Here is a 19117-nt window from a genome sequence, read left to right on the forward strand (position 1 = left end):
ACTAAACAGTCTAAATTTTCTGTCTGACAATTTTTTGTTGTCCTTTAAAGTGAAATGGCATGAAATCATGTTTGTTGGTTTATTCCTAAAAGAAATGAATAACTTGATTAAAACTGCAAAATGGCACATTCAAAGTCAGATTTGATCAATCTTCATTTTCATGTTTTTGGGGACAATTATTATTTTGAGTAGCTCAATTTTAGTCGTATTATTTGGGTTTTTTTGACATATTAGATAGTTTTTTAAACATTGTATTTCGTTTGAATCGTTATTTATCGTGCATATAGCATGCCGTACTATTTAAAGTTATACGGTTTCATGGATGTTTTTTATTCCATGGACAGGTTATGTGATGTGCCCAAATATGGTAGTGATATGATCATCATGTCCATATATGGGCACAGCACATTTTTTGTCCTATAAAATGTGACAGAGCTTTAGAATTTAAATAACTTAACATCATACTGCGCGTGTCGTTGAACTCAGAGATAAACGTATGCTATGTTGTATAGCTCAATAAATATCATATAAGGCAATATCAACATGGTATTATATTGTCGTAAATCATGTTTATTATGGGTAAATATTAATTAAGTTTGATAAATAAATTGGATCTGTGTAATAAACAAAATTGGAAATATATAATTAGAATCGACTATTTGTTTATTTGTTTGTACCGGTATCTTATTTTACATGATTTGCATCAAATTAAACATTGATTAAATTTGAAATGTAGCCATTTAAACCCAAATCAATAAAATTGAGAAATTTGCTTATAATCTTATTTTTGAAAGATTAATAATAATTTTAAAATATTGTTATAACACTTCGAAATTGTCAAATTTCTGCGCAAGAAAAAGTGTGGTGGTGGGTATACTTAAAACTCACGGAGGCATCAGCACGCTTGTGCAAGATCCACTATTGCTGTTTAGTTATGCATCAACTGTCTCTAGATATTATAATAACAAAAAAGTGAGTATGTAATAATATATCCTATTATTAGGCTATTTACGGCAATTTGTATAAAACGTAATCGATTTTCGCACTTAGTAGAATTTCTGATTAAAAGTCATTTACTTTTATACATTATGTTTCAATACGCATACATCACACAGGTAACCAATGGTGTAATGGTTCATAGATAAAGTAAAACATATTATAGGTATCGCTGGGTATAGAGTTTCTGTGATTCCATTAAAAATGTATATATTTATGTGTTAAAGAGAGATCAGATGTTATAGATGAATGTGTATAGCCCTACTGTAATTTGTTGCGCATGCGTATCATCAAGTGTTCTTCACTATGACTGCCGAAAATGTGTCTAATACGTTCTTGCCAATTGACGCCTCATGATTTATAATCTAAAACTAACCACGTACGCAAAATGTAACCATTTTAGTTACGAAATTAAAATTTAAAGTAATGCATGTAATACGCGTCCTATCTATGATGTTATATGTGATCCTTTATGAAAATGTTGAGCATTAATAATGATGGTTTTGTTTATTACAGTACAGTACATACAGTACTTTATGTTATGCTATTTATTTATTATTCAAAACATTTTTTGTTTTGTTTTTGACGTTTATGTTCTTTTAAGTTCTTTTATTTATTTGTTAATTTCGTAGCTTAAGTTAGTTAAGATAAAAGGTACCAAGCTTGATTAGCTTCGGCTATATCTTGGCTACCTTTTGTATTGACATTTTTGTTTGATACAATAAAGAAGAAGAATATAATTAATAATATTGCAATACACTATTTAACTGTAACGACGCCATCTTGGATAGGTCCATCTTCTAATCTTATTACTTCACTCTAGTAAAAGTCGCCCTCTATAGTTTTGCACGATTTTACGCATATAATTCACTCACTCTTTTTCGTATTCTACGCTGTGTACTAGATAAACCAACTGATATTCTTTCCCCATAGAGTCATTCCATTACTTCATCAATATTCACAGATTCCCTGCAGACACTTTATGCCCTAATTTATAATTATTATTAATTTTACGAAAGTGCATTTCATTTATGATATGCTTTCAGTCGTAAAATAGAGATTTTGGAACTTACGACAATGCCAAGTAGTCTCGTAATTATCAAAGATGCGCCATTTTGCAGTTTTAATAAAGTTATTCACTTCTGTTAAAAACAATATTACTTCACTTATAAAAAAAATCATTTAATTTTAACCATAAACCATTGTCTGACAGACAATTAAAATGGCATATTCAACAAAACAAAAAAAGTGGGGAAAATGTTTAGGGGGACAATATATCTTTAAATTAACATATTCATTGTATAATTATTAGGTGTGTTGTGACTATGTTTGAAACCTCCTTTTGACAGAATTGAGAGTAGAAATACATTTTACTTGGGTACAGTGCACAATTCATAGAAAGCCCCGGAGGATGGTTATGTATAGGGATTAAGTAATTGAGAATGATTTTATTATACGTTACGCATAATGCAGAGTCAGGCTAGATAGTTGTGAGCAATCCATAAACAGCTAATTAATAATCCAATAATAATTGTTTATAAATTAATAACTTGATAATAGTAAACTGCAAGTACGCGACAATTCTTGTTCATTGCCTGTCCAATCGTTGCCATTTCCAAGCGATAGAAATCTTGGATTACGTAGCCATGACGTGATGAATAAATTTACCAGCATTATATTATTCTGCATAAATAAGAAATTGGAAACCATCATATACGTCGCGTGTACAAGTAGAAGATAGCGTGAATTGCTGTCGAATTTATCTTGAATACATAATAGGATTCAAGCTGACTTTATGAAATCACAACAATTGTAAACGACTTCAATGCTAATGAAGTTTATGTCTTTGAAAAACATCGAGTTGTTTTCTAACCCACAATTTGTCAGATTGATGCTCTTATAGTTTTATAGGTTCTTAACGTTTAAAGTTCGAATTAATTCCAAGTTTGGCTTAAACTATATCGAAAATGGTATTTCTTTTTATCTAAAAGCATACCGTAATGTATCGTACATCTGATTGGTCAAATGTTTTACGTAAACATACTTTTTGGTATTCTGTCACACTTTATTACTGTATTATATTGACATGTAAAGAGAATCCAAGCTATAAACCAGCTTGCGGCAACATTCTCGTACATCGGTAATGAAATGAAACATAAACATGAGAACATTTTGTAAGAACGACTAAGTTGGCGTGGGATGATGGTCATCTAATTCTTGAAAATGATGACATTGGATCGTGGTTATTTCTTCTTTCGGCATATTAAAATTGAAAATAGCTGCTGTATTGGATATGCTTAGCGGATGCTTACATACAGTGCTGTAATATCAATCCCATGATCCTACAGTATAAAGTTTTTGTGCAATGCTATATAACTAGTTAAAAAAGCATTGCATTTCCTCGTGCAATTTTTAAATTAAAAATTAAAATTGCTGTTGGAAGATATCGTTTGGTGGTTATATAGGTGCACAGTGGTTAACATTATTGGCTCTTGATCCCATGGGCTCCTAAGTTCAAATCTTGTCTGATGTCAGAATGTATCACTTTCAAACACTTGATTGTTTATGTAAAATTATGCTGCATGTTCATCAAGAAAAACAGTGGCTATATAGGTCTAATATGATAAAACAAAACTGTTGCTGGGTCATTTTTGCTGAAAATTTATTTTAAGATAATTGTATAACAGCCAGGGGAAAATGACAAAAGGCTTCCTACTTTCTAGGAGTTTTATCAAAACAATATAGATTATATTGTTTTGTTTTGACAACACTTGTAACATGACCACAGTGCTGATTTTGCCATTTCCTCTAACTGATAAACATAAACAATGTACAAACAAAATACAGTAACAATTAATTGACAATACAATCAATCGATTGAATAAGATCGCATATTTTTGACAAATGTAGTTTTTGTAAGTTTTTTCTGTTTTTCTTTTAAAAAACATTAATAATAAGACAATAATTCTTAAAAACCACAAATATTAATTAGGAAATTTTTGGATTTTCTACTTTTTGCTGATATAATTTATGCTTAGCATGAATATTGTTTAGATGGGTTTTAAGAACTCTCAGTTGGTTTTTCTTAATTTTAACCATGTTTTTTAAATAATAAAAATACTTGAGCTCGAAATATGTTTTATACAAAACAAATCTACATCTAAAAGAAAATTAGCATAAAATATTATTCGGAACACAGTATTTATTGCTGTCTAGTTAAATAGTAATTCTAATGAGATTAATATTATTCTATAAATTACAATTTTCTAATTTATGGTAAAAAAATACATTGAAAAACGATATTTGCCATTATTGAAATATATCGTTGCAACGCCGTTTCAATTTTGAATCGGCTATTAATAGAAACATTTAAAGATATTACATGAGTAGTTCAATATTCAATCTCTTAATGTCATCAATAATCATGATCAAAATGCCACTGAAAAAGGCCATATATAGGAAATTACTCGGCGTGTAGTGGAAAATTCACAATCGCGCCAAAGTAGTTGTTCTATAGAATTCATTACCTGTAATAGTACATTAGTTACGTTTTGCTGGAATGCATATTTTGATATATAGTTGCCCATGTGATTTATAAGGCTAACCCATTAATTTCTTTGAATGTTCGTACTAAAGCTGCTTTCTGAAAATCCAAAATTGTAAGATAACCTAACCCTCTAAATAAAATTTAAAAATACATCCAATAAGATTGATGGGTTCCAATCGAGGACTACTGAATTGAAATTGAAGAACTGGCTTGCAGAAACCGTTGACATAACATAGGCTTTGACAGAGCCATCATTAGAAGAGTTCCGACATTAATGGATTAGAAGCCATTTTTTGTGTCCAAAATATTGCCCGCTCCATGCACGCTCTGCGCGTGTTTTTACATGTTGTTGGTTAAACTCATGTTCGCAGTAACATAATTTTAACAAAAACCTTTAAACAAATGGTTTGTTTTTATATGAAATTCGGTAGTTTAAGTCATTTGAACGTTATATATTTTTTCAACTCCATACTCTGCATAGGAATAGTTTGGACACAAAGATGGTCGATAATGTACCACGTGACTTTCTAAAATCCGGGAACGCAATGTAACTCTTTCAATATGGCTCTGATTCATACTTTCCTCGTGCGCCCTCGTATTTTTTCAAGCCTTTGAGATACTTCCACGTGGGAACATCTCTCATACATTATTTATTATTTCAGATCAAATTAAATTAAAATTATAATATGTCGGTCAAAAGCAATAATTATCATTAATTGAACTTTCGACATCTGGATCGAAATTTGTCCACGTATATGTAAGTGGAATATCGGTAATAATGCGAACAATCATATTTGTAATGGATCATTTTTTAATTTAGTTTAATTATTTGGAACTCGTTTTTTTAGATAATCCAGGCAAGACGCCAATATCCGTCAGTATAATTCAACGTTGAAATGTATGCAATATCCGCTTTGATCATAATAAACACCAGAGGCTGTGTTTATGCGTGCAACTAACTGCATTGATTAAACAGTATGTAGGACATACTATGTTAATGACAGAGACTTTTAACAAGATGCCTCGCATGCGAGTGGTAATATCAAGATTGAACTGAAAAATATAAATTGCAACAAGTTGATTTTGACAGAGTAGACGTGTAACGATATTCTTTATCATATTGCGGAATTATTTATGAAAACCCAATGCAAACTTAGAACATAGCAGTACGACTAATACTTAATTCAATGCTATAATAAATGTTTCTAAGTGGAAAGAAAAACACATACTTGTTAGTATGGTTAATTTTGACTATTTTACTCGTCGTTAGCTATACTATGATACCGTGCACTTATTCCATACCGAGGCTAACACTTGCATAAGACAGAAGACATTTATTTCTTTTTCATTCCATTATATTAGGTATACGTACTAATTTCAATTATCAACTATTCTACTGTAATGCACCACAATTCTTCGGAACACGTACAAAACCTTACCGATTGCTCGACTTGGATAATCTTCCTTCTTCTTCATAACGTTTTCCGTCTTCCGACATTACCCTTTCCACAATTTGTTTCCATTTTTGTCTGTTTATGGCAGGATGGTTTGTTATTGTGTTAGTGTCTACATGTCCTTGTAAGTCTTTCTTTATTTGGTTCATCTAACTCACTGAATTCATAGTAGTAATATAACAGTATTTGTATTATTTGAATCTTTTCTACTGTTTTTTTTAAAGAATTACTATTACTATATTTAAAAATTATGGACAGGATAAAATTTAAATTTTAGAATTATGGCGGTAGATAGTCATGAACAATTATATATGGAGGATTACTGCAAAGAACTCGTGTTAGTTGCTATTGTAAATTGAACCATTGACCTATTATTTAATCGTCCAAAACCAATATGATATTTCACTATCAACTGAATGTAATCTATAGCTCTTGCACTTAATTAAAACTATCTTGCGGATTTTATCAAGAGATGTGTGTGATATACGTATAAAGTTCGTCTTTCTTAGTATGTCGCCACCAACGTAATCTGCAACAGAGCAATGCGAATTGGATGTTTTTCTTGGATTTTTCGAGTAATACAATAATGATAATACAATAATAAAGGAAATGGTAAAACCGCGAATACGTCACTAGCATCTGGCGAAATGGGTGTAAATAATAATAAACAAAGTTGTTTATGTGATAGTTAAAAACGATTGTTAAAACAAAACGCTTTCAACCCTTGCGAAAACATAGCAGTGAAACAATGTTTACAATACCTACAACAATAATGCATTAATTAGGTAAATTATGAATAATTCATTAGATTAAATATGACATAAATTATGAAATTATAGGGGCAGTATTATAAGAATGGATAATAGATCAAATTATCGTGTCAACAGGTTTCGGCAAACCAAATGTTTGGCGTATAGTTAGGGCTAGTTAGGAAATTTTTCACAAATCTAGGAAAAAATTGCTTACTAATAGCATTTTTCGCCAAAGTGTCTATATTATGAACATTTTGAGACCAAATATAAGTCTCTACCTTCATTAGTTACCAAGATATATGAGAATTTGTTGTTATAGGCGGCCATTTTGAAAACTAGAGCTACTATGTTCAATAGAACATAAACCCAGTCAGTTGAATTTTGTGACCGTGACCATAAGCTTTCAAAATGCTATGATTTTTACAATAGACAAATTTTAAATTAGCCCAGAGTAAACATTTCTTTCTTCTTTCTAATTAGTTAGTTTAGCGCCCCCTATACTAAACATCGAGAATGACCTCTGATCCAAAATGAAAAAAAAAACTGTACTGTCTATTCGTTTGAAAAACCTTTCTTATTTTGAGTTGAAATTTAACACAAGACTGACCCTACTGTATAAAAAATCAATAAAATGCCCAACTGATAATTCAACCGTTTTCCATAGTGACCTCTATTTGACCCTTGACCCTAAGTTATATATATCACATACTGACCAAGTTTAGAGGAAATCAGAGTTGTCGTCTACAAGTAGTAGAATTTTAAAATAACTAGGCCCAAATAGGCATACAGACAGTACGAGGCGTTCTGCCACTACATATGCTGCTATAATGCATAAAATGATATGCATGCTCAATATTCAACCACTTGACTTCTGTAATACGATTATTCTGTACGTTAATCACTTCATTGATTAGTATCATTATTATGCATTGCTAAATCATAGTATTGAAATGAACTTAAGGTCAGTAAACTACAGTATAATGAAGGCAATCTACAGCCATCTAATTAGAAAAATTGTAAACCTAGGCCTACTCCATATCAAGTTAGCCTAAAATACGAAAAAAATAGTAAATAAACTTAATTTTTGCACAAGAAGTACATTATTCCTATTAAACACAGTAGGCTAATGTAATAACACAGCCTGAAATGAGACTAGTTCCCCTATCAGTAATCAGTAATCAGTTTATTTTCCACACACTCGTAAAATGCATGAATTATGAGGGAAAAGAAAAACATTTTTTTTGTTTGCATTGTATGGAAGGAGACTATATAAGTTAAAACAATAACTTTAGGTCATAGCCACCTTTAACTGAGTTGAAAAAAATTTACGAAGCATGACTGGCTATGGCTATATTGTAGGCCTAGGCTAATAATATCTATCTGTCTAACTATCTATCTCGAATATGTACATTTTCAGCTTCCACCACTAAATCCCACCTCCTACCACCAACCAGTCAATATTTTACATTTTGTTCCTTTGCTAATGAGATGATCAGGAAATTGACAAAACGTCACAAAACCTTATAATCGTGAATTAACAAAGAGAATGAAAGACATTATATAATATATAACAACTCTAACATAGCTGCTCTCCATTAGTTAATTCCACTCTTCATTGTGTAGTAACTCCTTAAGGCACTTAACGATAACGATGGACACTAGGACGATAACGATGGACGATAAATATATAAGCATGCACTTTTCTTACATAAAACAAAAGAAATTAGAAAGATTTTCGTATATAACTATAGGATAATCATTTATGCTATCTTTGATAAAAATAATATTTTTTTAGATCCAATCAAATGACATCATGATTTATAAAACAATATAATCGTTGTATTGCCACGATATTATTTCTCTTACCAATAATGACGTCATTTGATTGGACGTGTGGAAATATCATTTTCATCAAAGAAAGCATATATGGTTATCTTATAGTTCTAGGATGAAAAATGTTTATATTTCTGTTGTTTTATGTATGAAAAATGCATATTTATCGTCGATCGTTATCGTCCTAGTGTAAATGGGCCTTTACACAAGGCCACTTGACCTTCATTACATACGGTATCTATGTGTACTGCCCTCTTTAGTCTCACCAAAATGTCTTCAATCGACCTACTAGAATTAAAACAACTTCGTCCACTGATGATATATCGCGTTAGTAGTATTCGTGATCTAATAGCCCTAATTTCTCCTATGCTCTTAAATTATATCCAACAATTCTAACCTGCATTTTTTGTCATTTATTTGTTCAACAAATGTGTACGGGTATATAACATCTACAACTTGTCTAAATGAATAGACCAATAAAGCATACACTATTGTACATTAATGTACACCTAACTGAATTATCCGTTATAATCAACATGACATATATACGTCATCACTACAAATATATCTATTTCATCAAATGACACAAAATAATAAAGAATCTGTATTAGTTTAAGAATGTATGCCGAGACACGCCTTAAATCAAAGTTTCGTCACATTAACACGTAATAATTATACGTAAATTTTACGTATTGCAAGACAGCATATGTATGTGTAAAACATTCGTATCGTAAAAACGTTACTTGTCGTAAAATTACATATTGTACAACCATGCGTGTTGTCTAATACTGCGTATCGTAAAAATGTTATACTACTATACTAATCCACTGGTATGTTTATTTAAAAGGTGTCATGTTTTGTAGAAATGTTTAATTTGGATGGTATATCCATTTCTATATACATTTCTTCATCTAGTTTCGATCAAATAAATGATTCTTGTTATGTAATTAATGCTTCTTGTTATTTGCCATATCGTAAAACCAGGGATGTGTGAGCACTCTTTCCTGGTGAGACGTCTTGCTTTGTCAAAATTATATTTGGACGATAGGCCTATACCAATCTCTATATGACTGGTTTCGTTCGTATCGCACATCCATTTTTTTTTTTTTTTAACGCTGTAAACGATTTTTGGATGATGAAGTGCTATACGTATGTATCTACATAAGAGTGTGTATACAGTAAGTGAGTGTGTGGCCTGACAATTTCCTGAAAAGCTCAATAATAATCAGTGTATAGATGCAAGTACAAAAACCTCAGAAGCATCAGCCATGTATATTAATATTATTACGCACGTGCTCTCGAAGGTAGAAAGAGACACTTTTATTGACAGGTCGAATTTGTTTCAGAATCAGGGAATAACAGACAATTTAGGTAGCTGTCTTAAATTTGCGTATATGACAAAAAAACACAGATTCATAGCTAGTACAAGTTTTAATTTCATATTCGTTGAATGAGGAGAATATTTCATATTCTCAATTTAACTTGCAACTATTCATTTTGGTAATACATTCAGCTAATACTATACACGCCATTGTATATACCGTACAGTATGCGATGTTTTATCTACACTGCAGTATTTGATGCAAAACAAATGATGAATACAAATTAGCAATGGATTCACTATCATTTCTATATACACTATTAGTATCATCATGATAATGTATACATCAACACTGTCACACATCACCGGCCACCATATTCTGTACATAATTGTCGTCGGATATACTCATATAATTTCAAATCAAACAATTATTACGTACCATTAATATACAATCATTTTCTATATGTATATAAAAAAAATACATCAAGCTACTATCATCAGTCAAACCATAAATCATAAAACCCAATCTGTATATGCTTGTAATATTATTATGCATAGAGTCCACTGATGAGTTTGATATATTATACATATGATGTACGACAAGCGCCGAGTGAGGCAAGCTATCGTGATTCAGTATTTTCAACTGCTCATCCCCAATATTTTGTCCGCAACGTCACACAATATGTATAAGGTACTAATAGTGTTGATATTGACAAATTCATAGACCGATGATATTAAACTAATATAAATCATAATAAATAACTAATCACCATCAAATCTATATAAATCAATATGCAACATTATACTAATATATAATTTAATATGCAATATGAATGTTGAGGCCCATTATCATGAAATATCATTACGATACTATACCATCTCATTCATAATAAATACTACTGCATGCATGATAAATGGTATACATTCTGTGCAGACACACCATAGCATATTATATATACATTTTATACAGCATAATTATGATCCAATGACATCGCCACACAGTATAAATCAGTCTAAGTCAACTGTGACATCACCACACTGTATAAATCAACTGTGACATCACCACACTGTATACATAGACTGTGACATCACCACACTGTATACATAGACTGTGACATCACCACACTGTATACATAGACTGTGACATCACCACACTGTATAAATCGACTGTGACATCACCACACTGTATACATAGACTGTGACATCACCACACTGTATAAATCGACTGTGACATCATCACACTTCATAAATCAACTGTGACATCACCAAATTGTATAGATCAACTGTGACATCACCAAATTGTATAAATCAACTGTGACATCACCACGCTGTATCAATCAACTATGACATCATCACAGAGTATATATCACTTTATTAATCAACTGTGAAACCAGCATGCAGTAAAAATCAACTGTGTCATCACCACAATGTATATCAACTGTGACATCATTACACGGTATAATCAATTGTGACAGCACCAAACTGTATAAATCGACTATGACATCATCGCACAGTATAAATCAACTGTGACATCATCGCACAGTATAAATCAACTGTGATATCACCATACGGAAAATCAAGCTTTGTGACATCACAGTACTTGCTATAAATCACACTACTGTATGACATCATCATAATGTAACAAATGAATGATTACATCTCCTTTACAGTAAAGCTTATTAATGTTATTATACACATATAATTATTGTCGTCCAATGACATAATTCTATTTAATTCCATATCAGTTATTTTACTATAAATCAACTGTGCATTAAAAACTCTCCCAAAATCAACACTTTTTGTTCAAAGTACATGATTCCTTCAAGCTTTTGAATTTATATTACAACCCAGATTTTCGACAGGCATTTCTTTTGTTCCAGGCAAAGGGTTTTGCAGATGAATATTAATGGAAAATAAAATGACTTGCAATATATTATACTGGATTATTTATTATACACCGAAATAATTATTTCATAGATCTTATTACGTCATCATGTATAAATCATGAGATCACACTGTATACATCAGACGATAATATACTATACATAAATCACAATCCACCGTATAAATCAGACGACACTATGTAAATCATTCACATACTATATAATCGCATTAAATCACAGCGTATTGTATATTAATCAGTATGCGAATATATAAACCACAGGCCAGTAAATGCTTTCATTATACAGCATCTGCCGGCCGTCTCCGATAATTTAATACAATTTTCAATGCGAATTGTTCTCTTGTTCACTATCAGCGTATAACCATTGCATTTAATTTACTCGATTCATCCTAATAAATATGCTATATCTATACTTAACATTATATGTCATTACATGACGTATCCTCGGAATTTGATTGGTTGATTTCATATCACATACCATGCAATATGTTCTCTCATTTAAACGATTGAAGACACTATTGCATACCCAATAGTTAGCACTGAATTTGTTATGTAGGCCCTAATATTGCGAAGACAAGCTCTTCGCAATATTATTCGCAATTAATTCATAATTATAATAATTAATTGTATAAGTATAACATAATTCATTGTGATAGTATTGACAATAATTTTAAAGTAGTTTAGTATTTCAGATTCTTAGTACAGAAGCACACTGAAGGCATATGGTATGTTCTTTATTTGAAAAAAATATTTAAAAAAAATAAATTATAATATTAATTAAAATGCCTATCGTATGCAACACTAACCAATTATAATTGAAAGCAATATCATCTGCAACAATCCTGAAGTATATTTACTATATATTTTCTTTATGAAACTAACCCAACGACATCAGATATAAAAGCAATTTGAACATAAATCGATAATAGAATGTAGATTATAATGATAATTTATTTAGTTACGTTAATCGAGTACCCGAGAGGTTTATAATATCGAAATATCTTTCATCCTATCAACTCTTTTTATTCAGTGCATTTTTGTGTAATGTATTCATACGGTCGATTCGCACAGCTACTTATGATTAACGTTAACTTACTGATATATAATTTTGAGATAAATTATTTCCTTCCAAACATCATTAGTATTAGTAGCATGTTGCAGTAGCATGCATAGAACGGTATATTTCACACGTTTTTTAAATCGAAAAACGACATGATGTAGTTACTTAAAAGATTCAGTGGTCTAATAATAGTAGTTAATAATTATTAGTAGAAACGGCTGCAATAGCTACTAAAATTTTTTTCTCAAAACCAATTTCTGCTGGCAAGAAACAAAATTCTTTCAAAAATTCGGGTTTAAACCAAATTACCCTCCTCAATAGAAACGGGCCATTATTGTTGACTGATCCCATGGATCTGTATATCAGTGCGTGTTTTGGGTTTTTTTTTCATTCACGATAAACATAATATTTAGTTAAATGCTATTATGTAATGTAGGCAGTAGAAATGTATAAAGTGCAGCTATGATGGTATGATGGAGTTGTAACACCTTAAGCCAAAAAATGTGATGTGCCCAAATATGGTAGTGATATGCTTAAATATGGTTGTGATATGACAACATCATGTTCAAATTTGGACACATCACATTTTTTTGTCACATAAAGTTTGATAGTGTGGACTTTACACACACCATACTATACGGTTTGTCTACTCTTAATCCACAATTAATTATGCATATCTTCATAAATAAAACTGAATCTAATCAATGTATAGCAACAAATAATAAAGAAATAACAAGTTGTAATTATCAAGCACACAGAAAATGATAAAATGAAAACATATTGTGTTGTATGTTTGTAGGCCTACATAGTTTGTATTTATTATGTATTTTGTTTTGAAAACCTAGAAATCGCAATAACATCGCAAGCATCTAAACGGTTTCACCTTACATATACCTACTACTAATATGCTAGCTGTATGCTTTATTATTATTACATTATTTATAATGTAGAAGTTTATGATCCGTTATCTATACATAATTATGTATAATTAATTATTTATATATTATTTTAAAAATACTATACGGAACAAAGTTCGCCTCTCTGCTCTATGAATTATATTTTCAGTGCTGTATCTCCACATGCTGTCTATTTCCGAAGTATCATAGGAATATTGGGTAATACAGCATCCCATTTATATCACATGTGGTGCTGTATCATGTAAGATTATGTTAAGGGTTAGGTTACTACTAGATACATGTGAAATACATGTGATGTTGTATTACCAATTATTCCTATGATACTTCGGAAATAGATACAGTACCGAGAATCGGGTGTTCATATGAACTTTTTATAATAATTAAACTAATAAACTGAATATATTACTAAATCAATATCGGATGCATTATCTTTAAGACTGTATCTGGATACATTTTGAGGAAATCATGATCTTGTAGATAGAGAATAGAGTTGACCCTTACTTCCGATTCTAGCACGTTCGGTGACTTGTGCATGACCCGTTGATAATCTTTATCGATTTTATTTAGAATATTGCCAATTTTACAGCAAACCCGTAAATACATTTTGCATTAGCTGAATGACAAAGAAATTACTTTTAATTGAACAAATAGTAAGTAGACCTAGAGCCTTAAAACAAGATACTACTACTACTACTGCTACTACTACTACTACTGCTACTACTACTACTACTCCTACTACTACTACTACTGCTACTACTACCTTCTACTACTACTACTGCTACTACTACCTTCTACTACTACTACTACTGCTACTACTACCTACTACTACATTCTACCTACTACTACCCCTACTACTACATACTACCTACTACTACTACTACTACTACATACTACCTACTACTACTACATACTACCTACTATTACTACTATTGTTACTACTGCTACTACTACCTACTACTGCTAATACTACTACTACTACTACTACTACTACTACTACTACTACTACTACTACTACTACTACTACTCCTACTACTACCTACTACCTACTACTACTGCTACTACTACTACTACTACTACTACTACTACTACTACTACCTACTACTAATACTCCTACTCCTACTCCTCATGTAATAAATACATTTTGCATTAGCTGAATGACAAAGAAAGTACTTTTAATTGAACAAATAGTAAGTAAAAAAGTAGTAAGACCTAGGGCCTTAAAACTTCCAAGCTACTACTACTACTTCTGCTACTGCTACTGCTACAACAGCATACTACCTATTAATACTACCTACTACTGCTACTACTACCTACTACTACTACCTACTACTACCTACTACTACTACTACTACTACTACTACTACTACTACTACTACTACTATTGCTACTACTGCTACTACTACTGCTACTGCTACTACTACTACTACTACTACTACTACTACTACTACTACTACTACTACAACTACAACTACAACTACAACTACTACTACTACTCCTACTACTACTACCTACTACTACTACCTACTACTAATACTCCTACTCCTACTCCTCATGTAATAAATACATTTTGCATTAGCTGAATGACAAAGAAAGTACTTTTAATTGAACAAATAGTAAGTAGACCTAGGGCCTTAAAACTTCCAACTACTACTACTACTACTACTTCTGCTACTGCTACTGCTACAACAGCATACTACCTATTAATACTACCTACTACTGCTACTACTACCTACTACTATTACTACTGCTACTACTACATACTGCTACTACTACTACTGCAACTACTACATACTACTACTACTTCTACTCCTACTACTACTGCTACTACTACCTACTACTCCTACTCCTACTACTGCTCCTACTACTACTGCTGCTACTGCTGCTACTACTACCTACTACTACTACTACTACATACTACCTACTACTACTACATACTACCTACTATTACTACTATTGCTACTACTGCTGCTACTACTACCTACTACTACTACTACTACTACTAATACTACTACTCCTACTACTACCTACTACTGCTACTACTACTACTACTACTGCTACTGCTACTACTACTACTACTACTCCTACTGCTACTACTGCTACTACTACCTACTACTACTACTACATACTACCTACTACTACTACATACTACCTACTATTACTAATATTGCTACTACTCCCTACTACTACTACAACTACTACTACCTACTACTACTACCTACTACTATTACTACTGCTACTACTGCTACTACTACTACTACTACTACTACTACTACAACTACTACTCCTACTACTACTACCTACTACTAATACTCCTACTACTACTACTACCTTCTACTAATACTACTACTCCTACTGCTACTACTACTGCTACTACTACATACTACTACTACTACTCCTCCTACTACTACTACAACTGCTACTACTACCTACTACTGCTACTTCTACTACTACATACTACTACTACTACTACTACATACTACTACTACTTCTACTACTACATACTACTACTACTACTACTACTACTACTACTACTGCTACTACTACTACTACTACTACTACTACTACTGCTACTACTACTACTACTACTACTACTACTACTACTCCTACTGCTACTACTGCTACTACTACATACTACTACTACTACTACTCCTACTACTACTACTACTGCTACTACTACATACTACTACTACTACTACTACTACTACAACTACAACTGCTACTACTGCTGCTACTACTACTGCTACTCCTACTACAACTGATACTACTGCTGCTACTACTATTACTACTGCTACTACTACATACTATTACTAATACTACTAATTCTTCCACGAACTATACCATTTTCTGAGTATTCACACTGACACTGTCTTCCTAATTAATATGATGATAATATATGACAAAAAATGTGATAATTTTAGGGGGGAAAGATACAACATCTATTTGATATTAGTATCCAGCAGAAAAGCATCAACAGACTTAAGACCTCTTGACCTTACTTGTTTCATCATACATGCTTACAAGTTCAACTGCTAATAATGTGTGTTGTTGTTTTTAGAATAATGAGAACAAGAAATGCCTTGCCGGATCCCCATTATGGCAATGCGTTTCTAGAGCGTATCAAGTTTATTTCCATTTTGTAAGAATAACAGATGAGCGAGTAATACTTAAGCAGACAATTTATTTGATAGATTTAGCAGCAACTACAGTCGTCCCTCGGAAAAAAGCAAAATATTGGCTTCGTAACAATTTGTTAGCTCTCTTAACCTACAGGAAAAGAAATCAATTTAATCGATAAATCCACGTCGTTAATTTCAGTTTTCTATAGTAGTCACAGATTAGAACAAACATGCCCATTATATGTTTTATAGATTATAGTAGATTATTTATAACTTTTTTACTTTTTATGTACATGATTTGCCAGTATTTGATTTACATTGAGTTTAGTCACCTGACCAACTTATTTTAAACTTAAAACTTTAGAATGCCTAGTACCGGAAGCAATTGTTTGAACTTTCAATTAATGTTTTGCCGGGATTGATGCTGTGTATAAATTGATGGTGAATTGTCTTTGTTGAGAATTGTGTGCAAAACCACGACAAACGCTGATGTTTAAGAAACACAAATAGTCGTTTTTTGTAGGCCTATCTCTCTATTTTCTAAACATTACGATAGTTATAATAAATAACTTCTTTTATACATTAAAACAAAATGTCAATAACTATATTTATTACATAACTTGCATTGACACATTTAGATATTTTTTTTTTGGAAGAGTATTTAAAAATGATTATAATTGTAAAATTCTTCTATCTAGTGAAGAATAACTATAAGTTTATCTGATCTTTTGCGGATAAAAGCTAGATTAGAAAAAAAACCGATGAAAAAATAAAATGTAATGTTAATGGGCATACAGTATAGTGTGAATTCAGATTTAAAGGCCCATTTACACTAGGGCGATAACGATCGACGATAAATAGATAAACATACATTGTCTTGGATAAAACTAAATAAATTAGAACAGTTTTCGTTCTAGAACTATAGGATAATCATTTATGCTGTATTTGATATCAAATTACGTCATGATCAATAAAAAAAAAATAATATCGTTGTATTGTAACTATATTATTGCTCTTACGAATGATGACGTAATTTGATTGGACGTGTGGAAATATTATTTTTATCAAAGGCAGCATAGATGATAATCCTATAGTTCTAGGATGAACACTTTTTAAAATTCTTTTTAAAATATTTTTATCGGCGATCGTTATCGCCCTAGTGTAAATGGGCCTGAAGACACGTCACGTATCATGTTTCAATGCATCTATATATAAATTATGGTTAATTCTGACATAGGCGAGTACAATTGAAAATCTCCGCCTTGGATATACCTGCCTTATCTATCTAGATGTACAGCGAAACGTAGATTTGATAACATTAGTTTCCACTATTACGATATTGTTCTATATTTCTATCTTAGGAAGATATTATACAGGGTTTTGAAAAAAAAATTCTGATTTCATCGGTAGATATTCAACTGTGCGCGGTAGTAAGTAATTTCCGGGTTCACGATGAGTTCACGGGTTCACCTTGCAACTTCTTGGTTTTAACTAAGTTGGCTGTTGGTGTTGATAGCCATTTTAGTTTTTTGTGTATTTTCGAACTGCGCGTGTGAAGGTGCAGTAGCAAAATAAAAATTATACTGCAAATTAATAAAGATTAAATTAAATATAAAAAGCACCCGAGTATATTATTGTGGGGAATATTATATAAAATTACATAGGGAAAACACCCTCTAGTTGTACATAAATTCATACTGTATGATTATGTTTATTCGGTAGTCACGATGGTAGAATCGGTGCTACATTCTATGTACTACTTTAAGCAAAATTACCATGAATTGTATTAGTGAAAGAAAAAAAAATCGTAATTGCAGTGTGAAAACACGATAGGAAATGAATTTTATATGGGAAATTAACTATCTCGTATAAATTAAGATGAATAATCAATGGAATTATGGAAATTGATGCTTTACTAATATTTAAATGAAAATAATAATAGTATGAATAATTGAACTATCTATTGAAGCTTAAATTACTTATTATTTATCCAGTCAGGTTGACTGGGTTTTGTTTTCAGTCGCTTCTTTTTCTTCCTTTTGGCAACATTTTAAAACGCTACTACAATTGCCGACGACAACTCTGATTTCCTTCCTTCCTTTCATTTATGTTCTTAACTTAGGTCACATAGGTCGAAATTTAAGTCGTATTTTTTTCCTTTCGCTCCTTGTTTTTTCACACTGCAATTACGATTTTTTTTTCGATTTTTTAAATTTTT

The 19117-nt window shown here is 31.5% G+C and overlaps 1 protein-coding gene and 1 long non-coding RNA gene across 2 annotated transcripts in view; one reads left to right on the top strand and one right to left on the bottom strand.

Moving 5' to 3' along the window:
- LOC144849955 (uncharacterized) overlaps positions 1-5682 on the top strand; it is a 36939-nt gene extending 31257 nt beyond the window's left edge. Inside the window, exon 3 of the long non-coding RNA XR_013614032.1 lies at positions 5392-5682. This is a non-coding gene — a long non-coding RNA (uncharacterized LOC144849955). The remainder of the gene's footprint in view (positions 1-5391) is intronic.
- Positions 1-19117, bottom strand: part of LOC144849945 (CMP-N-acetylneuraminate-beta-1,4-galactoside alpha-2,3-sialyltransferase-like) — a 125040-nt gene that overhangs the window by 12907 nt on the left and 93016 nt on the right. The window lies entirely within an intron of this gene.

Source organism: Antedon bifida, chromosome 8 (genome assembly GCF_963402885.1).
Source record: "Antedon bifida chromosome 8, ecAntBifi1.1, whole genome shotgun sequence".
Taxonomy (NCBI): Eukaryota; Metazoa; Echinodermata; class Crinoidea; order Comatulida; family Antedonidae; genus Antedon; species Antedon bifida.